Source organism: Calliphora vicina, chromosome 1 (assembly GCF_958450345.1).
Source record: "Calliphora vicina chromosome 1, idCalVici1.1, whole genome shotgun sequence".
NCBI lineage: Eukaryota > Metazoa > Arthropoda > Insecta > Diptera > Calliphoridae > Calliphora > Calliphora vicina.
The window spans coordinates 109,759,016-109,785,633 of NC_088780.1; the positions used below are offsets into that span (position 1 = coordinate 109,759,016).

At 29.2% G+C, this 26,618-nt stretch overlaps 1 protein-coding gene across 2 annotated transcripts in view; it reads left to right on the forward strand.

Annotated features, from left to right (window-relative positions):
- The first annotated feature begins 10,082 nt into the window (after positions 1-10,082).
- NK7.1 overlaps positions 10,083-26,618 on the forward strand; it is a 217,891-nt gene continuing 201,355 nt past the window's right edge. For both annotated transcript variants that reach the window (XM_065515479.1, XM_065515480.1), the window contains exon 1: positions 10,083-11,082. The gene's annotated coding sequence lies outside the window, so the exon portion shown is untranslated. The remainder of the gene's footprint in view (positions 11,083-26,618) is intronic.

Below are 26,618 nucleotides of genomic sequence, written 5' to 3' on the forward strand. Positions count from 1 at the left end.
TAAAATATTAGGATGATAGGATAACGTTAACTGGTGGCGCAACGACGCTGAAGTTTTGAGGTGCATTTACAAGGGGAAAATATGCAATTTTTTCAGTTTTTGTAAAAATTTTGCCATTAAATAATGACTTTTATAATTTAATTTAAAAGAATCGAAATGTGTACGTAATTGTCGTTATAATAAGATATAAAAGACAAAAATTGGTGAAAAAATGTTAAAGTTATTAAAAAATCGCCAGGCCATTAACGTGTCTCAGGCCACTAGAACAAGAAATTTATGAACAAAATTAACATATTTTGAGAAATATTAAAATAAAAGCTTATTTTTACTTAAAATATATCCATATTTACTTGTACATGAGTTTTTGTCCTCGTAGGATACCGTTAACCTATTCGCAGGTATGACCAAAAAAATTAAATTTTTTTAACGGCAGTTTCAAAACTCCAATTTCAAATTTTTAAAAATTTTGTTAAACAAATTTCAGAATTTTTTGATCATCACATGGGGATTTATTTACAACATAATAGGGAATAAAAATGTGAAAAAAGTATGTCAATACCTCCTATAGTTTTTCCGTACCTGCGATATAAATTTTGCGATTAACCCTTAAGAGTACTTAACTTTTAAAATCACGAAAAACATATTCATTTTGACCCCAAGTACTCTTAAGGGTTAATTTCCATTTTTGTACTGTTATTGTGAATACTAGACTTCATTTTATATTTTTCTTAAGTTTCATCAAAATCGGCCGAAAAATATATAATATTTCGCTATCTTTCCATGAGAAATTCCAAATATTGAAAAAATTGACCTTTGACCTTCACGATTTGAGGGTTAAAGTTTTCCGATTTTAGTAAAACTTTCAGACTATATTTAAAATGACCTGGACTATATTATTCTGAATAGCTTTTACTTAAAAATCATTACAGTAAGGAAATTCTGGTCATTCCCCAAAATATGGCCAAAAAATTAGTTTTTCTCGAAAATCGCAAAATTTATATCGCAGGTACGGAAAAACTATAGGATGTATTGACATACTTTTTTCACATTTTTATTCCCTATTATGTTGTAAATAAATCCCCATGTGATGATCAAAAAATTCTGAAATTTGTTTAACAAAATTTTTAAAAATTTGAAATTGGAGTTTTGAAACTGCCGTTAAAAAAATTTAATTTTTTTGGTCATACCTGCGAATAGGTTAACGGTATCCTACGAGGACAAAAACTCATGTACAAGTAAATATGGATATATTTTAAGTAAAAATAAGCTTTTATTTTAATATTTCTCAAAATATGTTAATTTTGTTCATAAATTTCTTGTTCTAGTGGCCTGAGACACGTTAATGGCCTGGCGATTTTTTAATAACTTTAACATTTTTTCACCAATTTTTGTCTTTTATATCTTATTATAACGACAATTACGTACACATTTCGATTCTTTTAAATTAAATTATAAAAGTCATTATTTAATGGCAAAATTTTTACAAAAACTGAAAAAATTGCATATTTTCCCCTTGTAAATGCACCTCAAAACTTCAGCGTCGTTGCGCCACCAGTTAACGTTATCCTATCATCCTAATATTTTACACAACGTGTTTCTACAATACATAGAACAATTCTATAGGGGGGGACGGTCAAAATTCGCAATTTTATTTTTTTGGAGCACTCTAATACACATGCATACTTACATTTATTCGTAAAAATACACATATGTTGGGGTACTACACCACCCAGCAGTACTAGGAGGCTGTCACGAACTAGTGATTTTATCTATCATTTAGGGTGAAAATTAAATTTTTTTTTTAATTTTTTCGGAATACAGTGCACTCGCGATAATATGAACTAATTAAAACCAGACCAATTCATATTTGCAATATTGTTCATATTTGCGAATGGCATCTAATTCCCATCTACAGCTGGGGAAGTCCAAAAGTTATTAAGCACTTGAATTAGAATTTAGCCACTACCCGGTAGATAGATAAAATACGTTAAAAAAAACAAAAATAAGCTTAGTTCACTAAGTTCATATTTTAGAGTACCCTGTGGAAGTAAAAAGTGTTCATATATTGGGGTGTTCATATTATCGCGAGTGCACTGTATTATTAAAAAAATTTAAATCTTTTCTAGTCATGTATTAAAAATTAACATAAAAATCAAAATCATAAAATGGATTTTTACACAAATTCCAACTATCTCAACTTAGCATTATCTCATTTGATTCAAAAGTTATTATTTTTGCAACGCAAAAACTCAAATGGGGCCACTGTGCGGCGTTTGCGGTGATGATATGGACCGATGACGCCGCCAGCCGAAAAGCCCAAATAGAGAGGGTCCATGTTGATTTTGTAAAAAAAACTAAATAAATGATAGCCAATTCGACAGATGTAGCTTCAATAATATGTATCGATAATCAACTATATATTTTTTCAATATTTCTGAACTTTAATAGAAAATAAAACAAAAACTATCATTTTCTATATTTGCCATATTTTCGGATTGAAAATTATTTCTGATTCTTATTTCATTTCATGCCATTCAATATGCGAGTTTCAAAACAATAAAAAATAAAATAAAACAAACAACATTTAAGCGGCAAATATACACATACATACTTACATTTATTCGTAAAAATACACATATGTTGGGGTACTACACCACCCAGCAGTACTAGGAGACTGTCCCGAACTAGTGATTTTATCTATCATTTATGGTGACAACTCGTTATATAACTGCTTTAGGGTGGCCCTTAATAAACGAAAGTTGGATTTCTCACCCCCCAGTTTGGTGAACATTAGTAAAAAAAATCATCCTGAAAAATTTTTAGGTAAATCGTAACATTAGTAATTATCAGGGAAACCAAAATATGCAAATGCATGTTTTTTCTGGTGAGTCTAATGAGCACATGGATAAGATATTTACACGTTTCAGAACTATTTAAGAATTTTGGCATCGATTTGTTAGTGCATATTTTTGCATATTTTACCCTTAAATACATATTTTTGCATATATTTGTTTTAAGAGCATATTTATGTCATATTTTGCGTTTTTAGAGCATATTTTACTTGTTTAATAGCATATTTTTAGTTTATCAAAAACAAATTTTGTCTTACTTATTTTTCGCTGTTGTGTTACAGGTTTTTACTTCCTTTGTTTAAAATTCAAAATTGAAAAATATATGGCTTTTCACCAAAAAAAAATTTAAAAAACAGAAAATTTTTTTTTAAATTTAAAATAACAATTCGAAAATTTTTTTTAAAAAAATGAAAAAATAAAAAAAAAATTTTCCAAAAAATTAAAAAACTGAAAAAAAAATTTTGTTCTCCTAAAAATATTAAAATTTTTTATTTTGAAGTATAATTAGGTGAAGGGTATATAAGATTCGGCACAGCCGAACATAGCTCTCTTACTTGTTTTAATATAAAATAAGCACTATTTTTATAATAGCTCCATCTATCATATTTTAGTTCTAATTTAAACTTAACCGTTCTAAGGGTTAAAGAAATATTGTCTTTTAAATTTGCTCCTGTAACATCAGTTGATGTCGAAAGAACATTTTCTATGTATAAAAATGTTTTCAGATCCAATAGACAACGATTTTTATTTGAAAATTTAAGTAAATTTTTTTGGTTAAAAATTATGTAAAAGTTTGTTTTTTTAAGAGCATATTTTTTAAATTTTAAGAGCATATTTTAAAGTTTTTACTGCATATTTAAAGCGCCTAAAACGCTTTTTTTAGAGCATATTTCCGGTTTCCCTGGTAATTATATTTACTTAAAACCGGTTAACCGTCTTACAAAACCCGGTTTGTCAAAAAACCGAAAAGTTAAAATAACCGAAACCGGTGGAGTTTATAAAAACGAAAAAACCGGTTGACCGGTTTTCGGTTTCGGTTTTGGATACTCTAGTAAACGTTTAAAGTGACTACACTTTAGGTTACCTAGATACACTAAAGTGACAGTTGAATTCACCTCGGTTACATGGGATGTGAGTATACTTAGCCAAAAAGAAAATAAACTGTATGAGAATTATATCAAAACAATTAGTATTAAACCAGTTTGTACGATTTACTCACAAAACATTTAAACTTTAAATCACTTTAGTCACTTTAAATTTTAAAGTGACTACACTCTGGATTGCTCAAAGACACTAAAGTGACAATTGACTTCATGCTAGATTACCTGGGATGTACAACGTAACCAATTGACATCTATCTCCACTACAAAGACCACATACGAGTCAAATGACCTAAAATATATAAATTGGTATCAGGCATGTGGTCCGACAATAGTGACAATTATTCTCTATAAGGGATACATTGACTACTTGCTTAACTGCTGGGTACATAAACTAAACATACATAATTACAATGTATTTCAGTGTATCATCATCATCATTGTCAATGTAGTTCGCGGTATTCGTACCACCAGTATTCTAAACAATTATTTCTATTTGTTTATTTATATTATTTTGATGTTGTTACATATTTGATTGTAGTTGCTGGGTTATTTTGATATTATTATGTGTTTATTGCTTTAAATGACGAACCAAAAAAAAAATACATAGCTATTGAAAACATTAACCAACATGAATGAATGGTGATCATTTCATTGGTTACAAATAATTCTACTTAAATACTTGAACGATTAAATGTGTGATAAAAACTGCACTTAATTTTAGATTTGCCTTCATTATTTGTTTTATTTCATTTTTTTTAAGTTTTTGCTCATGTGGGAGAGGGTTAGCTATAATTGACAATACATATATTGTAATTAATGTAATATAAATTAATCTAGTTTATCCCTTTAATATTTTCTTATGAGTAACTGACTACTTACAATTCACATATATTTTGGGCTTATTTGATACGTATGTATTTGTAATACAAGTATAAATCATTTGGTTACCTTATACGTTCCAAGTAATCTAGCTCGAAGTCAATTGCCACTTTAGTGTCTCTAAGTAAGCTAGGTTGTAGTCACTTTAAATCTTGTTCTTCCCTTTAGATGGAGTTATTTTACCCATCAGATGTAATTAAAGTGTCCTAAGTTTGTAATCCGGAGTTAATTCATTGTAATCTACGTAGGGTTGTTGACTTCCTCTTAAGACATGCTCATGTTAAAAGGACACATAATTAATTATGTAACCAGTGGTGAACCAATCAATATGTTACCTATGACTAGTTCGGTATAGAATATGATTATTATATAAAATGTTAATCATTCAAAATGTAAAAATTACTCGCCGTACGCCATCGATCATATTTAATTTGAAAAATATGATTTCGTGATCAGTAACCACAAATTAATCTTCAAAATAGTATGTCATTTTGATCTAATATTCTCTTATTGGACGGAATTTAGCTCTCTTGGACACAAACGATGCTTCAGATTGCATCTGCGATAGTAAAAAGAGTGCTATATTCGTCTATGCCGAATTTTATATACCCCTCACCAATTTATACTTATAAAAAGCTGAATAAAAAAAAATTTGTAAAAAAGTGAAAAAATTTTGTTGGAAAACAATTTTTGTGAAAAGAAATTTTGGTAAAAAAAATATTGGTGATAAACAGCTGAACAAATCGAATTAGTCGCGCGAGTTTTATTGCTTATAACTCAGACATTTGTGGCAATCAAATTTGGACTTCAACAGACAGACGGACATGGCTATATCGACTCCGCTATCTATATAACGATGCAAAATATATATACTTTATGAAGTCGCAAATGAAAAATGTAGAAATTAAAAATGAAATGACAAACTTATATACATATACCCTTGCACTCATGGTGAAGGATATAAATATGATTTCTTCTAAAGTGTCTTAGAATAGGGATAGTATTGAGGAGGCTACATATTATTGAAGCTACATCTGTCGAATTGGCTATCATTTATTTAGTTTTTTTTACAAAATCAACATGGACCCTCTCTATTTGCGCTTTTGGGCTGGCGGCGTCATCGGTCCATATCATCACCGCAAACGCCGCACAGTGGCCCCATTTGAGTTTTTGCGTTGCAAAAATAATAACTTTTGAACCAAATGAGATAATGCTAAGTTGAGATAGTTGGAATTTGTGTAAAAATCCATTTTATGATTTTGATTTTTATGTTAATTTTTAATATATGACTAGAAAAGATTTAAATTTTTTTTTAAATTTTTTTAAAAATACAGTGCACTCGCGATAACATGAACACCCCAATATATGAACACTTTTTACTTCCACAGGGTACTCTAAAATATGAACTTAGTGAACTAAGCTTATTTTTGTTTTTTTTTAACGTATTTTATCTATCTACCAGGTAGTGGCTAAATTCTAATTCAAGTGCTTAATAACTTTTGGACTTCCCTAGCTGTAGATGGGAATTAGATGCCATTCGCAAATATGAACAATATTGCAAATATGAATTGGTCTGGTTTTAATTAGTTCATATTATCGCGAGTGCACTGTATTCCGAAAAAATTAAAAAAAAAATTTAATTTATTTTTAAATTTTTTGTAAAATATGACTCACAATCCCTAAAAGAAGATATATTTAGTGGGATTTCACGGTTATATGTCATAAATTTCCAAAAAAAATGCATGCAACAAATTTTTGGAACCAAAAAATGGGACAAGGACCGGCAGCTGGAAATTTTTGCATTAGGTAAATGAGTAATCAATGAACTTATTTTGAAAATATGGCAAATTTAGAAAATTATAGTTTTTTTTATTTTCTATCAAAATTGAGAAATATTAAATATCGATTTACCTTGACAAACACAAAGCACATACATAGTAGAATTTTTTATTAGTTTCTTAATAAATGGATATATCAATAGAATCAAAAAGAATGATAATCCGTTACCTACTTGTCAAGACACTGTATCGATAATCAACTACATATTTTTTCAATATTTCTGAACTTTAATAGAAAATAAAACAAAAACTATCATTTTCTATATTTGCCATATTTTTGGATTGAAAATTATTTCTGATTTCTTTGATTAATGATTGTAGATTCATGGAATTAGGCACTTATTTCTCTTATAAGAGCCCAAACAAAGGTGAAATTAATTAATTCTTAATTGTACTTTTTCATTATTTCCGATTTCTCTGATTAATGAACTCAAATGTCTCATACATAAAGTTTTCGATTTATCTGATTAATAGAATTTGGCACATATTTCTCTGGGTAGGTACTTTTTTGATACGTTTTAAAAAATTCACATAGAAGCACGAAAGTAGTAAAAATTCACAAACGCAATGAATCGTGTTGGCTGTCGCAGTGTAAAGTCAGTAGTGATATTGTGTTAATTATGTTGTGATAACACATCATTTATTTTACTTATTATTTATATTGTTCTTGCAGCAGTTGTATTTTTTAACAATTAAAAATGCCGACGGATTTATACTGTGATCATAACATATACATATGCTGAGTGTTTTCATACATGCGAGTTATTTTTTTAATTTCATTTAATATTTTTTTTCTTTTATTTTATTTTCCTCTGAGCTGTTTTTTCTTGCTTAATTCTTTTTTTTTTTGCATAATTTTATTTTTTTTTTGTTAATTTTATTATTATATCTGTTGTATATTGCTAAGTGGTTGGTTGGTGTGCCTTAGTGTGTGTTTTCAGCTTGAAGTCCCATTAACAACAATATGAAAAACAATTTACTGACATTAATGAACTTTAAATACTTAATTGCTTTTTAAAGCGATAAAGCGTGAGAAATTTGTTAATTTGTTTATTGTACAAGAAATTGTTAATTCTTACGTTTTTATTTTTCTTTCATTTAAATAATTTTCGAAAGAGTGGAAGTGGAAAAAATTAATAGTGCAAAAATTGTACATGTACGAGTATGTATGTATGTATATGAATTCATAGAGATAAAAGGAATGTTTGGTTTTTGAAAGTAGCCTTAATTTAAGCGGCTTTGAATGATTTAATAGAACGAAAAATCTTTAATGGATGGCTTAATTTTAAGTACATAATTAATCATTTTGGAGTTTTAGCAATTTTTGTGAATTGCTAAAAAATTTAATTTGTTCTACTGCAAATCAATTTGATTTGGTTACTCCTTGTCCCTGTGAAACCAGAGATGAAAAATTAAATTTGTGTTCGATCCATTATATAAAAATATAAAATCACGCAAATGTCCACCACAGTTTCGCTGGGTGGCAAGCATCCGAAATGTAAAATTTTCCTTGAATCATAAACCAGGCTGAATTTTATCGATGCCATGTATTATGTTGGTTGGCTTTGAGTGCCGATGTGTTTTGTGGCTTATTCGCGTAGACCTGCGACTTAAGAAAACCCTACAAGAAAGTCTAACAGTGTCAAATCGCACGATCACGTTGACCATGCCCTCATATCGGTCGTGCAGAATGTCCAATGTGGCATGAGCTGTGTGGCACTTAGCGCTTATTGAAACTACATGTCGTTGGAGTTCATATCATCCAATTGAGGCCAAAAGAAGTTGGCTGGCTAAGCCCAAAATCCAAACCAAACAGTAACTTTTTCTAGATGCATTGGAAGCTTTTGGATCTCGTGTGAATTGGTTAAGCCCCAAATTATAAAATTTCGTACTCATTCATCCAGAAGTGTGCCTTACCGTAAAATGGGCGAAGCGCGAGGAATTTTTCCCGAACAGAACACCAATTTTGAATTTTATCATTTGCGCATGTTGTTGAACGCTATATCCGTCAATAGTGATTTGCGAAACATACTGAATAAATGACAACCAATTCGACAGACGTAGACCGCTATCAACTGTCAAAGTCCGGAATTCCATATTGGAAGACCCTTTATAACATTTCCATCGCTTATCCAATTTTTACAGTATTGATCTCACAACTTTTAAAATTTATTTTCCTCCTGTAAGCAAGCATATTTTCAAATACATACATATTCCTAAATTTTGTACATTATTATTTTAATGTCATTTCACTCAAGTAAATGTTCACCTTAAAATTAATGCCATTTTGTTTTCATTATTGAGACATTATGAATCAATTTTAACTTTTAAGTTGGACATAATACACTCAGGTCTCGTTTTATGCTATGCGTTCCAAAAAAATCGCATAAACTGAATTCGCATAAAACGATACTCTAGCTTCATATAAAAATTAATGATTCGTTCGAAAATACTGAAAAACCGCATAAATTTAGATTTTAATTAAAAAATCAGAACAAAATCGCATAAAAAAGTCAACAAAAATACATTTATTTAATTTACTTAAACAATAAAAACAAAATACGTTAAAAAAAATAAACAAAAATATAAAATTAATTCATTAATTACAGAAAAATTGAAAATGATCCAAAAAATTAGCTATCACATTTTTTAAGGAAATTCTGTAAATATGTATGATTAATCTGATTCACTGAATAATTGTCTGCATCGTTTTGGAATTGGTTCAACGTCACTTTCATCACTAGATGATATAATCATATTGGCATCATATGGTAAAATATCATTTTCATCACTAGAATTAATCTAGTGAATTGGGGACGAAATCAAAGAATTTTTAGGAGCTTCAATTGCTTTTTTTCTTGCAAAATAATTTGTCATTAAACATTGCGATTTTGAATTTTTAAGTTGCTTATACAACTCTTGATATCCGGAAAACAGATCAAACTTGGTTTAATTTAAAAATGGTAAAAAAAAAGCTTTAAAAAACATTTAAAATTTCAAAATCTTTTAAAATTCTAAAAAAAAAATTTATTTAAAACCCGCATAAATTTGATTCCGCATAAAAAAAAATCCGCATAAAACGAGATCTGAGTGTACAAAACTTTTAAAATCAATATTTTCATGTCTGATATTTTAGATATAATTTATAAAATGATAATACAAATAATATTAAAATATGTACCTGTATTATACTAGGTCAACAGATTAAAAAAAATTGCTATATGCTTTAAAAAGTAACCTTTATCTTGGCATGTTTTTCCCAACATTTATAATAAACTAAAAATACATAAAAAGTTTATAAGATATAAATTTGTCTTCTCTTTCCAGATACTTATTATCACCTTTTGATGGAAATAAGATCAATAAATAAAAAACGCTAAACTTATCATTAAAAGTGAAAATTTCATTTAAAACATGAAACAAATTAAAGAGAAATAATTAAAAATATTACATATGCACAAATAAATTACAGTGTAAACAAAGTTAAGCAGAAATAAATAAGATAAAAATAAATGAATTATTTAACAATAAAAACAAGAAAAATAAATTAATTAATAAACTTAGCAAAAGCTATAGCAACAGAGAAAAAAAGACAAAAACAAATCCCTCCTACTGTGTTGTGACATACTAAACAATTTAATTAACTAAAGTGGATTAATTTGCACCTTGTTAGTCTAATTAAGGATTATAAACAACAATAGCAACAAAAAGTATACTACATATACCTACATACTTTTACAAAACAAAAAGCAAAAGCAAAAGAGAACAGAACAATAACATTTAGCAAGAATGAATAAACAAAACCCACACACACACACACACATTTAAAAAAATTAACATCGAAGAGGAACTAGAGAAAACATTTCGGAAGAATATTACAACATTATTATAATTATTAACAACAACAGCAGCAACCTCATTATCTGCTACATCAGCAACATCATTATCCACGTTACCAGCATCATAGTCATCGTCAACAAACTCCATCGTGAAATTACAACGAATTATACTCACTCTCTTGCACTCACTATTACACATTGCTACTCTCTTGTTTCAAATTACAAGGATACAAAAGTTTTATTTTACTCATACTGTTGCTGTGGTTTAATTTGTTATTGCTGTGTTTTTTATATTATTGCACATAATATAAATTCATAGAAAAGAAATTTGTTATATTTTTTTAATTTAGAAAAAATGTAACACAGCCAACAACACGTGAAAATAAGAATAAATATAAAATACGAGTACAAGTAAAATAAAAAAAAAATTAGAAAAAACTGTGAATAAAAGTTACAACAAGCTGCAAAAAATATATTTAGTACTGCAGTTGTTTAAGTGTAATTATAAACTAAATTAAAATAAATATTTAAAACAGCAAAAAACTAAATTATTCTGAAACTAAATAAAAAGGTAAGTTTATAAATATATAATTGCATATACAGTTTTTAATGGTTTTATAATGTGAACAGTTTAACCCTTTAGTAAACTACAACAGAACTAGAACAGAACAAGAACAGAACTAGAACAGAACTAGAACAGAACTAGAACAGAACTAGAACCGAACTAGAACAGAACTAGAACAGAACTAGAACATAACTAGAACAGAACTAGAACAGAACTAGAACAGAACTAGAACAGAACTAGAACAGAACTAGAACAGAACTAGAACAGAACTAGAACAGAACTAGAACAGAACTAGAACTAGAACTAGAACAGAACTAGAACAGAACTAGAACAGAACTAGAACAGAACTAGAACAGAACTAGAACAGAACTAGAACAGAACTAGAACAGAACTAGAACAGAACTAGAACAGAACTAGAACAGAACTAGAACAGAACTAGAACAGAACTAGAACAGAACTAGAACAGAACTAGAACAGAACTAGAACAGAACTAGAACAGAACTAGAACAGAACTAGAACAGAACTAGAACAGAACTAGAACAGAACTAGAACAGAACTAGAACAGAACTAGAACAGAACTAGAACAGAACTAGAACAGAACTAGAACAGAACTAGAACAGAACTAGAACAGAACTAGAACAGAACTAGAACAGAACTAGAACAGAACTAGAACAGAACTAGAACAGAACTAGAACAGAACTAGAACAGAACTAGAACAGAACTAGAACAGAACTAGAACAGAACTAGAACAGAACTAGAATAGAACTAGAATAGAACTAGAACAGAACTAGAACAGAACTAGAACAGAACTAGAACAGAACTAGAACAGAACTAGAACAGAACTAGAACAGAACTAGAACAGAACTAGAACAGAACTAGAACAGAACTAGAACAGAACTAGAACAGAACTAGAACAGAACTAGAACAGAACTAGAACAGAACTAGAACAGAACTAGAACAGAACTAGAACAGAACTAGAACAGAACTAGAACAGAACTAGAACAGAACTAGAACAGAACTAGAACAGAACTAGAACAGAACTAGAACAGAACTAGAACAGAACTAGAACAGAACTAGAACAGAACTAGAACAGAACTAGAACAGAACTAGAACAGAACTAGAACAGAACTAGAACAGAACTAGAACAGAACTAGAACAGAACTAGAACAGAACTAGAACAGAACTAGAACAGAACTAGAACAGAACTAGAACAGAACTAGAACAGAACTAGAACAGAACTAGAACAGAACTAGAACAGAACTAGAACAGAACTAGAACAGAACTAGAACAGAACTAGAACAGAACTAGAACAGAACTAGAACAGAACTAGAACAGAACTAGAACAGAACTAGAACTAGAACAGAACTAGAACAGAACTAGAACAGAACTAGAACAGAACTAGAACAGAACTAGAACAGAACTAGAACAGAACTAGAACAGAACTAGAACAGAACTAGAACAGAACTAGAACAGAACTAGAACAGAACTAGAACAGAACTAGAACAGAACTAGAACAGAACTAGAACAGAACTAGAACAGAACTAGAACAGAACTAGAACAGAACTAGAACAGAACTAGAACAGAACTAGAACAGAACTAGAACAGAACTAGAACAGAACTAGAACAGAACTAGAACAGAACTAGAACAGAACTAGAACAGAACTAGAACAGAACTAGAACAGAACTAGAACAGAACTAGAACAGAACTAGAACAGAACTAGAACAGAACTAGAACAGAACTAGAACAGAACTAGAACAGAACTAGAACAGAACTAGAACAGAACTAGAACAGAACTAGAACAGAACTAGAACAGAACTAGAACAGAACTAGAACAGAACTAGAACAGAACTAGAACAGAACTAGAACAGAACTAGAACAGAACTAGAACAGAACTAGAACAGAACTAGAACAGAACTAGAACAGAACTAGAACAGAACTAGAACAGAACTAGAACAGAACTAGAACAGAACTAGAACAGAACTAGAACAGAACTAGAACAGAACTAGAACAGAACTAGAACAGAACTAGAACAGAACTAGAACAGAACTAGAACAGAACTAGAACAGAACTAGAACAGAACTAGAACAGAACTAGAACAGAACTAGAACAGAACTAGAACAGAACTAGAACAGAACTAGAACAGAACTAGAACAGAACTAGAACAGAACTAGAACAGAACTAGAACAGAACTAGAACAGAACTAGAACAGAACTAGAACAGAACTAGAACAGAACTAGAACAGAACTAGAACAGAACTAGAACAGAACTAGAACAGAACTAGAACAGAACTAGAACAGAACTAGAACAGAACTAGAACAGAACTAGAACAGAACTAGAACAGAACTAGAACAGAACTAGAACAGAACTAGAACAGAACTAGAACAGAACTAGAACAGAACTAGAACAGAACTAGAACAGAACTAGAACAGAACTAGAACAGAACTAGAACAGAACTAGAACAGAACTAGAACAGAACTAGAACAGAACTAGAACAGAACTAGAACAGAACTAGAACAGAACTAGAACAGAACTAGAACAGAACTAGAACAGAACTAGAACAGAACTAGAACAGAACTAGAACAGAACTAGAACAGAACTAGAACAGAACTAGAACAGAACTAGAACAGAACTAGAACAGAACTAGAACAGAACTAGAACAGAACTAGAACAGAACTAGAACAGAACTAGAACAGAACTAGAACAGAACTAGAACAGAACTAGAACAGAACTAGAACAGAACTAGAACAGAACTAGAACAGAACTAGAACAGAACTAGAACAGAACTAGAACAGAACTAGAACAGAACTAGAACAGAACTAGAACAGAACTAGAACAGAACTAGAACAGAACTAGAACAGAACTAGAACAGAACTAGAACAGAACTAGAACAGAACTAGAACTAGAACAGAACTAGAACAGAACTGCACTCTAATAAATTTTCATGTAACTTTACTCCATTTATAGTAGGTAACTTTTCTCCTACTATATTTAGAGTAAAAATACATGTTATGTCTAAACTCAAATATTTACACACATTGTATTTAAAATAATAGATACAAAAACTGTAAATTTACCTACATATATGTGTAAAAAATGTTTAGCAACATTATGTAAAGTTACAGTTAAACTGCTTAAAGCTACATATAATACATGTATATTAGGGTGGCCCTTAATAAACGAAAATTGGATTTTGGCCATTCTCACCCCCCAGTTTGGTGAACATTAGTAAAAAAAATCATCCTGAAAAAATTTTAGGTAAATCGGTTGGGGTTAAGACGTGCCGCAAGCCTTCTGAAGTTTTGAGATGCATTTACAAGGGGATAAAATGCATTTTTTTCAGTTTTTGTAAAAATTTTGCCATTAAAAAATTACTTTTGTAATTTAATTTAAAAGAATCGAAATGTGTACGTAATTGTCGTTCTAATGAGATATAAAAAACAGAAATCGGTCAAAAAATGTTAAAGTTATTAAAAATTCGCCAGGCCATTAATGTGTCTCAGGCCACTAGAACAAGAAATGTAGGAACAAAATGAACATATTTTGATAAATATTAAAATAAAAGCTCATTTTTAATTAAAATATGTCCATATATACTTGTATATGAGTTTTTGTCTTCGTAGGATACCGTTAACCTATTCTTAGGTATGAACAAAAAAATAAAATTTTTTTAACGGCAGTTTCAAAACTCTATTTTCAAATTTTTAAAAATTTTGTTAAACAAATTTCACAATTTTTTGATCATCTCATTGGGATTTATTAAGAATATAATAGGGAATAAAAATGTGAAAAAATTATGAAAATATCCCTTATAGTTTTTCCGTACCTGCGATTTACATTTTGAAATTATCGAGAAAAACCAATTATTTGGCAATTTTTAGGCCAATGAGCTCTATTTCCTTAGTCTTATGAATTTTAAGCCAAACTTATTCAGAATATTATAGTCCAGATAATTCTAAATATACTCTGAAACTTTTACTAAAATCGGAAAACGTTAACCCTTAAATCGTGAAGGTCAAAAGTCAAATTTTTCAATATTTGGAATTTCTCTTGGAAAGATTTCGAAATGTTCGAAATGTTGTATATTTTTGTGCCGATTTTGATGAAATTTAACAAAAATATAACACAAAGCCTAGTATATACAAAAACAGCAGAAAAATTTAAATTAACCCTATATAGCACTTGGGGTTAAAATGACCCGAAACTTCTAAAACCATAAAAAAAATTATGATTTTAAAAGTTTGGTGTCATTTTAACCCCAAGTGCCATTAAGCGTTAATTTCCATTCTTGTGCTGCTACTATGAACCATAGAGTTTATGTTATATTTTTGTTAAATTTCATCAAAATCGGCCCAAAAATATACAACATTTCGAACATTTCGAAATCTTTTCAAGAGAAATTCCAAATATTGAAAAATTTGACTTTTGACCTTCACGATTTAAGGGTTAACGTTTTCCGATTTTAGTAAAAGTTTCAGAGTATATTTAGAATTATCTGGACTATAATATTCTGAATAAGTTTGGCTTAAAATTCATAAGACTAAGGAAATAGAGCTCATTGGCCTAAAAATGGCCAAATAATTGGTTTTTCTCGAAAATTTCAAAATTTAAATCGCAGGTACGGAAAAACTATAAGGGATATTTTCATAATTTTTTCACATTTTTATTCCCTATTATATTCTTAATAAATCCCAATGAGATGATCAAAAAATTGTGAAATTTGTTTAACAAAATTTTTAAAAATTTGAAAATTGAGTTTTGAAACTGCCGTTAAAAAATTTTTATTTTTTTGTTCATACCTAAGAATAGGTTAACGGTATCCTACGAAGACAAAAACTCATATACAAGTATATATGGACATATTTTAAGTAAAAATGAGCTTTTATATTAATATTTATCAAAATATGTTCATTTTGTTCCTACATTTCTTGTTCTAGTGACCTGAGACACGTTAATGGCCTGGCGAATTTTTAATAACTTTAACATTTTTTGACCGATTTCTGTTTTTTATGTCTCATTAGAACGACAATTACGTACACATTTCGATTCTTTTAAATTAAATTACAAAAGTAATTTTTTAATGGCAAAATTTTTACAAAAACTGAAAAAAATGCATTTTATCCCCTTGTAAATGCATCTCAAAACTTCAGAAGGCTTGCGGCACGTCTTAACCCCAACCGATTTACCTAAAATTTTTTCAGGATGATTTTTTTACTAATGTTCACCAAACTGGGGGGTGAGAATGGCCAAAATCCAACTTTCGTTTATTAAGGGCCACCCTAATGTATATATAATGTCAATATTCCCACCCCTTTCTATTCAAAAGACATAAAATTAATAAACTTATTTTTGAAGGATATTTTATTAAAAAGGAACTGATTTATTAAGATTTAACACTGAATAAATATAAAAAAATTAAAAGAATATAGACAGAATACATATAACACAAGTTTTTGGATTACGGAAAACATCAGTCAGACCAGATATTTGAAAAATATTGAACTCTTTTACGATGGTACATTCGGATACTTTCTGCTTGATCTTACCACTATCGTTGCAAATCTCTTCAATTCTTAATGCCATCATCTTGAAACAAATTCAAGCCATAATTTCCTTTGGACACTGTACTTTTATAATTTTTGTTGCGATAACTGTAATTTTCGATTTGCATTTGTCCAATTTAAATTCACAACTTCAGCATAAATATTGCAGTAATTACTTGTTCTTTGTTATGGTATTTGTTTCCGATATATAGACACTCTCAGCAATATTTAAATAAATTTCTTAAATATTGAAAATTTTTCTTTGAAGCAATTTTTTGACAATAAACGCTTTCAAACTTTTTATTATTTCAGGAAAATTTGTTTGACAATTCATATTTGTATATTACTCGTTTTGTGTTTAACCCCCAGTAACACGAAGTCTGGTTAGGTGTTAACTAATAGTTATACTGACAGTTTTCATACAAAAATAATTTTAACCAACCGTATAACTATTAGTTAACGCATAACCAGGATTCGTGTTAATGGAGGTAAGATATATATAATAAATTTTACGCACAATATATGTAATTTCAAAGTAAATATGTTTATTTATTAAAAACATGTTTATCAACATTCAATATACTTAATTTTGAATGTATTTTTGCAGGCAAAAGTATGTAATTAATTTCCATAAACAAATTATGTCTAAATTTGCGCATTTTCTGTAATTTTACATGAAAAATTACTTACTTTACAGAAGTAATTTTACATGCATTTTTTAGAGTGTGAACTAGAACAGAATACATAAAGAGACACATTTAAATTTAAATTAATTTATCTATAAACAGCATTTATTCCCCCTCTGAGGTTAATAATGTTTTAATGTAATGCCATAAAAGATGTCCTTGACAAATTCTTCAGCAGAGATAGATTTACACAATGACAAATGTACATAAGAGTACATTTCTTTAAGCTTTTATATAAAATCTGTTTAAAATTTACAAATAAATGTTAAAAGGTAAATTGTAAATTCATATTCAACAAATAAAAACGATATAAATAGAATTGAAAAGAGCAAAATCATTAGTAAATGAAATGTCTGACACAAAACTGACAAATAACTGACACATAATTAAATTTCTGAAAAATATTCTATAAATACTTTTATTGTTTGCACAAATGTCCTTTAAGTATTTTAGTTAGTTTTGATTTAACCAAAAAAAAAAACCATAAACATTTAAATATTATATTGATTACAATTGAAATATTTTATTATTTATTTAATAATTGATACAATCAGTTTAATTGTTAATTACATTTTTTATTTGTTTTTCAATTTAGTTGTTACAAAATGTTATCTATTCATCTAGAATAGTTGATAGTTTAAATGAATTGGAAAAAAAATAAATAAAATATTAATACCTTGATGAGTTTTGTGCAACGAAATAATAACTACGTTAACATTCTATTTCTATATTTTTTTTTATGTTTTTACAAAAAAGTAGCAACTGTTTTTAGTTATTGTAGGTATTTTTTTACTAATTTGTTGATAATTGCTACTGATAATAAATTGTTGCTGCAATAATAAAGTTTGTGTGTATTTTTTTACCCACTTCACCATAGTAAGGAGGTTATATTGGGTTAGAGATAATGTTTGTAACACCCACCTTTAAGTATACCAATCTGCTCAGGATCACGTTCTGACTCTATTAAAATTTAGCACAAATAAGTTGTATATGTATAAGCCGAACTCGCTCTACCAAACTTTGTGACGATCGGTCCATAATTAGTCTCTTCAACTCTCTGTTAGAAATGTTGGTATTCAAATAAAATTCAATACAAATAAGTTATATATATAAGTTATACATATACAAACGTCATGTCTCAAAATTGTATAACGATCGGTCCATAATTAGTCATAGCTCCCATATAAATTTTAAAAGAAAACTGTTTATAATCATCTTCTCGGTGTATGGTATCATATGGTCGGGCTTGACCGACTATACTTTCTTACTTGTTTGTATTGTTTTAGTTGTTGTTAAAAATATTATTGTAATTTAATGACTGCAAAACAATTGTTATAAATTATTAATTACTTTAAATGACTAAACGAACGCCTTTTATATGAATTGTTTTTAAAGCAATTACTATTCTACACTCATTCACTCATACATTTAAACACAGTATAGAATTATTTACTAAAACATTTTCAATGAGTACGAAATTTTATTTAATTAATTTATTTATTTGTGTAAGTAAACACACAAACTTTCTAGATAAGCTCTATGTAAATTTTCTAGGGAATCTCGGTAGAACAGATAATTTGAATATTTCAACTGAATTATTACGAATAAAATTAATAAATATTTAATGCGTGAAATTGTGCAAGTAGTTACGAAAGTTTGAAATTAAAATTCTATGAAATTTGTATTATTAATTAATATGAATTTTTAAATTAATTTAACAAATTTGTTGAAAACAATTTTACTAATAATGGGTATTAAATAAATATTCCAGTAATAAAATACAATTTAACTAATACATGAAGTTGCGAGGGTTACAACTAATGCTTTTTGAAAAAGTTTTTTAAACAAAAATATTATATTAATTCGAAATAAATTTTTAACAGAAATTAGAAGAAATTTGCTGCCAAATCTGAGATTTACACGTCTGACTTAGAACTTTGTTTGCATTCGAATGCTTAAACTCACTCATTAAACTAAAAAATAGTTAATTAAAAAAAAAAAAACACACAGCAAAGCAACCGGTTTTCTATGTATTTTACGAAATGTATCAAGCGACAAGTCACAGTTACTCTAGTAATCCTTGAAATAGGAACTGAGATAAGTTGATCTATCGCAGGGCATTGGAGGACAAAATGAAAAGTTTCCTTTTCGTAACATTTTAGAAAACAGCTAAACAAATGATGGAAAGCTCGTTTTCTCTTCAGCGTCCGCTGTGCTTACTCTCTCCCTTACAGAAGTTCCGAATTGGAAGTAGGTTTGTTCTATTTTTGTTTTCTGTCTTAAAATTTATCATTTATTCCTTTATACTAGCTTTATTCTAGGAAGCGATGTGTAATTTCTTTACAAAATATCTTAGATGGCGACCATCATTCTGTTCTTAGGTTTTCATATGGATTTTGGTGGAATACTTCTTAGAGAATTGTTCCACAGTGTTTCTGCATCGACATTAAATTAATAGCCCAGTTCCATTACGTGTTGTTCATTGGAAACCTGTACCTCTCTTCGGGAATGGCTTTTGATCTTAGGTATAAAACTTGCCACAATCGATTTATTGCTGCAAATATTTCAGTAACATATGAATTAAACAACAAGATCTGGCGATTATGCTGCCACCGTTACATCTAGAAAAAGTGGACTGGTGGAATCATTGGTCATTATCAAGGCATGGATTTTCATGCAATAAAAAATTAAAAATATGCGCTTATAATATGCACTATAAAGAGAGAAAATATGCACTAAAAATTACAAAATTATGCAATAAAAACAAGTTTTTTATTTGAAATATATTTATTAATAAAAGAAAAATATAAATTTCACTATTTTCAGATAGGGCAATTATATAGGGGTTAGGAGAATAATGGACCGATTCTAACCAAATTTTGTCGAATTATCTTTGACAAAAAGACACGATTTCGTTACATCATATGTATGTATACATCCGACGCGTCGGTAAATGCAGACTGTTCTGCAGGTAGTTTAACGATTTCCTGCAAGCATTAATTTTCTGGCATTAGGGTGGTAGGAACAAAGATCAGGTAGATAAATACTAGAACGGGATACTTGAGGTCAAAGGCCCTTAGAGCAAAACATTGGTCTTCCCGAGACAAAAAGATATAACGAAAAATGTAAAAAGGCGACCCCTACGTTCGGCAGAAAAAAAATTGTTCGTAACTGTCTTGCTGAAATACAAGACAGTACGGTGTAATGTACAGTGTACACTAGAGTGCTCCAAGATTGTATGGACGAAAAAAACTTTCTAGGTACAGGCCGTCCCCCCCTCTAGAATTGTTCTATGTATTGTAGAAACATATTGTGTAAAATATTAGGATGATAGGATAACGTTAACTGGTGGCGCAACGACGCTGAAGTTTTGAGGTGCATTTACAAGGGGAAAATATGCAATTTTTTCAGTTTTTGTAAAAATTTTGCCATTAAATAATGACTTTTACAATTTAATTTAAAAGAATCGAAATGTGTATGTAATTGTCGTTATAATAAGATATAAAAGACAAAAATTGGTGAAAAAATGTTAAAGTTATTAAAAAATCGCCAGGCCATTAACGTGTCTCAGGCCACTAGAACAAGAAATTTATGAACAAAATTAACATATTTTGAGAAATATTAAAATAAAAGCTTATTTTTACTTAAAATATATCCATATTTACTTGTATATGAGTTTTTGTCCTCGTAGGATACCGTTAACCTATTCGCAGATATGACCAAAAAAATTAAATTTTTTTAACGGCAGTTTCAAAACTCCAATTTCAAATTTTTAAAAATTTTGTTAAACAAATTTCAGAATTTTCTGATCATCACATGGGGATTTATTGACAACATAATAGGGAATAAAAATGTGAAAAAAGTATGTCAATAACTCCTATAGTTTTTCCGTACCTGCGATTTAAATTTTGAGATTTTCAAGAAAAACTATTTTTTTGGCCATATTTTGACGAATGAGCCGAATTTCGTTACTGTTATGATTTTTAAGCAAAACCTATTCAGAATATTATATTACAGGTAATTCTAAATATAGTCTGAAAGTTTTACTAAAATCGGAAAACTTTAACCCTTAAATCGTGAAGGTCAAAGGTCAATTTTTTCAATATTTGGAATTTCTCATGGAAAGATAGCGAAATATTATATATTTTTGGGCCGATTTTGATGAAACTTAAGAAAAGTATAAAATGAAGTCTAGTATTCACAATAACAGTACAAAAATGGAAATTAACCCTTAAGAGTACTTGGGATCAAAATGAATGTGTTTTTCGTGATTTTAAAAGTTGAGGGTCATTTGGACCCCAAGTGCTATTAAGGGTTAATTTCCATTTTTGTACTGTTATTGTGAATACTAGACTTCATTTTATATTTTTCTTAAGTTTCATCAAAATCGGCCCAAAAATATATAATATTTCGCTATCTTTCCATGAGAAATTCCAAATATTGAAAAAATTGACCTTTGACCTTCACGATTTAAGGGTTAAAGTTTTCCGATTTTAGCAAAACTTTCAGACTATATTTAAAATTGCCTGGACTATATTATTCTGAATAGCTTTTACTTAAAAATGATTACAGTAAGGAAATTCTGGTCATTCCCCAAAATATGGCCAAAAAATTAGTTTTTCTCGAAAATCGCAAAATTTATATCGCAGGTACGGAAAAACTATAGGAGGTATTGACATACTTTTTTCACATTTTTATTCCCTATTATGTTGTCAATAAATCCCCATGCGATAATCAAAAAATTCTGAAATTTGTTTAACAAAATTTTTAAAAATTTGAAATTGGAGTTTTGAAACTGCCGTTAAAAAAATTTAATTTTTTTGGTCATATCTGCGAATAGGTTAACGGTATCCTACGAGGACAAAAACTCATATACAAGTAAATATGGATATATTTTAAGTAAAAATAAGCTTTTATTTTAATATTTCTCAAAATATGTTAATTTTGTTCATAAATTTCTTGTTCTAGTGGCCTGAGACACGTTAATGGCCTGGCGATTTTTTAATAACTTTAACATTTTTTCACCAATTTTTGTCTTTTATATCTTATTATAACGACAATTACGTACACATTTCGATTCTTTTAAATTAAATTGTAAAAGTCATTATTTAATGGCAAAATTTTTACAAAAACTGAAAAAATTGCATATTTTCCCCTTGTAAATGCACCTCAAAACTTCAGCGTCGTTGCGCCACCAGTTAACGTTATCCTATCATCCTAATATTTTACACAATATGTTTCTACAATACATAGAACAATTCTAGAGGGGGGGACGGTCAAAATTCGCAATTTTATTTTTTTGGAGCACTCTAGTGTACACTGATATAAAAATATATCGAAAATAAAATTAAATATGCAATAAAATGAAAAATATGCTAAATATATTCATTTAAAAGAAAAATATGCAACAACAAATCGATGCCATTTTGTTACAAATTCTTCGATTCGGAAAGATAAATTGTCAAAAGTGATTTTAAGTTACTGACTACAAATATGCATTTGCATAGAAATCCTTACCCTGGTCATTACTTTTTCATAGAGGATGTTGGTCAGAACTTATAGTTCAGGTAAGAATTCACAGCATGCCACACAGATAAATTGATCTCAAAGATCACTGAATTATATAGTTATGTATGTTTATGGGGGATTTCATGTTAAGTGATACTAAAGATTCAAAAGAAAGCTTAGGTCTATTCCTAAGCATCCCACTAAGCGACCAAAAAGCTCTTCAATGAAAAGACCTAATCTTTCATTTGAGCAAACAAAAATTAAAAAAGGGTTAATTTTGAAAAAAAGCCAAGAAAGTTTTTGAATTTGCGAAAAAAAAAGTCAAAAATTTTATGTTTTGAGTTACAAAATATTTGTTTTGATAGATATCCAACTCGAATTCCACTAAGCGACCAAATAGGTCTTCAAGGTAAATATCGAAGCTTTCTTTTGAGAAAAAAGAACCCATTTTGAAAAAAAGTCAAAAAAGTTTGATTTCGAAAAGAAAATTGCAAACATTTTTAATTTTTTTTACATCATCTAGTTTGGCAAAGTAATTGGTAGAAATGAATTAGAATATTGATAAGCATGCATTTTCATGAAAATCGCAGACCTGGTGATAATGATTTAATAATTACCAAGGTATTTTCGGACAAAATTCTGAACAAAATTATACAAATTTAATTAAATTCATTCACATACGATTCGTGCGATATAAATTGTCATTTCGGAGCATCGACTATTAGTTCGTGGTTTTAGCCATTTAATCTATTATGTATGTTTATTATTTTTGGTTAATGTCTCATAACAAACTAATTTGCAACTGTTTTCTCAATAATAGCTACAATATAATATATGTAAGTCTAATTTATGTAATAAAGTTTGACACTTTTTGCCACTTCCCCTTGTATGTGATCATAATTATTTATGAACTCATATACAAAATACTACAGACTTTATTACACAGATTAATGATAAATTTTCTGCTCATTATTTATACAATCCTAAAAATACAAATATATGTAAGTATGTTATAAATGCAGACATATCCCAGTAGTTAAGAAAGTAGTCAATGTATCCCTTAGAGACAGTAATTGTCAATAATGTCTGATCATTTGGGTGACTCCAATTTATATATCTTGGGTCATTTGACACTAATATGTGCTCCTTGTAATACAGAGAGAAATCAATTGGTTACTTTGTATTGTACATTCCAAGTGTCTCTAAGTAGTCTGCGAGAAATTCGTACAATATGGTTTTATACAAATTGTGTTGATCTAATTCTCATACAGTTTATTTTCATTTTGCTTAAGTATACTGACATCTCATGTAGCCTAGCGTAAAGTTAATTGTCACTTTGGTATATCTAAGTAACCTAGAGTGTAGTCACTTTAAACGTTTATTTTTTACTGCACTTTAGAAAGTAGTTATTTTACCCACCAGAAGTAATCTATTGGATAGTTGTCGGAGGACGGTTTGTTTATAAAGCCTGTCTATGAGATGTCTTTTTAACTAACTATTGGAGGTTAATTAGCACCCGTACATGTTAAAATAACTAGTTATGCAGCTGATCAAGTAACCAGTTGGGCAGCTAGTAAAGTAACTGACTTTATGTAACCGTTATGTGAATACAATGCAGAGAAGCAAGCCGATTCAAAAATTTCGGCGGCGGCTTATGGGCAACAATTTTCGGCGGCGGCGGCTAGACGGCTCTACGCCGAGTTTTCTACCGGCTGAAAAAAAATTCAGCTTAGCCGAATTCAAACAATATAAAATTAGCTTTTTAAGCAAATTATAAAATATTTTCATATCAATTTGTCTCAACAGTATTCCTACTTTTTATAAATACCCAAAAACGCTACTTTAAATAAAAATATTTTTATTTATTAAAAATTAATTACAAAACAAATAAATCAAAAACCAAGTTAAGGGTATTCATTTCAAAAAAATGGAAAATTACAGAAAAAATCCACAAAAATTTGTATTTTTTTTAAATTTTTTTCTTGTGTTTGTATAAAAGTGTAAAACAATCAGAGTGTAATTTTCCCCTTTTTGGAAATGAATACCCTTTATATTTCTTTTGTGAAAAAATATAACTTTTATGAAAAGTAATAACTGTTACGGTTGCTGACAATAATAGATGTGTTCAGATTTTATATGTATATCTTAATTAAGCTTCACACAAAACAGTAAAAACAAGATAAATGCATATATATGGTATCACTGCCGTTAATTCAATTAAATACCGATTTTCGTTAGTATTCACTGATATTAAAAAATATCCAAAAATTAATTGAATCATAAATTTGTAAGTTAATATTTAATAAAATACGATAGAAAAAATGAGAATCGGCTAGCAATTGAGCCGCCAACCAGCCGAGTGATTCGGCGGCGGCGTGGCTTGTTGAAAAAAATTGGCTGAGCGGCTAGCCGTCAGCCGCGCCGATACGGCTTGCTTCTCTGATCCAATGCTTTGACTACTTCGGACCAGCTATCAGTCAGACTCGTTTTAATCAAAAAGGGTCAATAACTATAACTATAACAATAATAAATAGATGTCACCGTAAGTGATAGGTAAAATCACTATTTCGGGACAGTCAGCTGGAACTGCTGGTATAGAAATACAAATTCATGTGTATCTATTCATACATTTACATATACATTTGCAACATTATGTGGATAGATAAAATATATTTATGTATGTAATAATTCATGCTGTTTTGCGTACAATTAGTTGTTCATTTGTCACTTGTTTTAATTGAATTTAACAGTTTTTGTTAAAAACAAATGGATATTAAGCCAAAAGTACACAATAACAACAAAATCCAACCAACAACAACAAAATAAAAAAAAACACAACAACAACTTAATTAATGTGACAACAATAGAGCGCTTGTGTGTGTAATCTGAACCAGTTTAAATTTTTCTTTTATTCATTTGGTTTCTATCATTTTATATCTCAAGTTGTCGTTGTGGTTTTTAATTGTTTGTGCATGACAATTTAGATTTAACCTCTTCTGGGAGCATTGGAATTATATGTTTACAAGTTCTTTACACTAACTGGAACAATAAATTTAAAAATGTTTTCTGATCTCCTTATATCCAAGGTTGACTACCGATTCAAAACGGTTAAAAGCTAAAGGATTATTTCGGTAATAGTGATTTGGCGATAACGTTAGACCCCTTTCACACTAGGCAATTTAGTTGTGCAAGTCTCTTGTGTTTGTAGATGACAGAGGTAATGTCGGGTTAAGGAGAAGAAAATTTAGCATGCTATTTTGTTGTTGAGCAAGAGACTTGCGCAACTAAATTGCCTAGTGTGAAAGGGGTCTTATTTTGGCTTATTGCGGTAACGGTGTGATTTGAATGATTAATAAAGTTTACAAAAATTAAATACATATAAATTTCATCACGATGGGAAGACACTGATTTTAAAAGTTGGTTCACTTGACATGAAATCCCCCATATATGTACATTTTTAATTCCGTATATTTCATTAAACTTCATTATTGAAATCATTATTATTGAAATAGAATATCGGTTACGGTATTTTGATGTATTGGTATTTTCGATTATATCGGTAACGGTAATTACAGTTACTTCGGTAGCGCTGACGGTAGATCTAAAAAGGCATAAATAACTGCTAACAAACCAGCAGAATTTTGAAATATATGCTTTTAAAGGATTAATTTAAATTTATTTATACAAATACAAACGAAATATTTGATTACATTTTTCTTATTAATAGACAATCTGAGTAGTACGAGTAATATAACAGTTGTTTTTTTTATCTGCATTCATAAGATAAATAGTATGTAATGTTTTTGC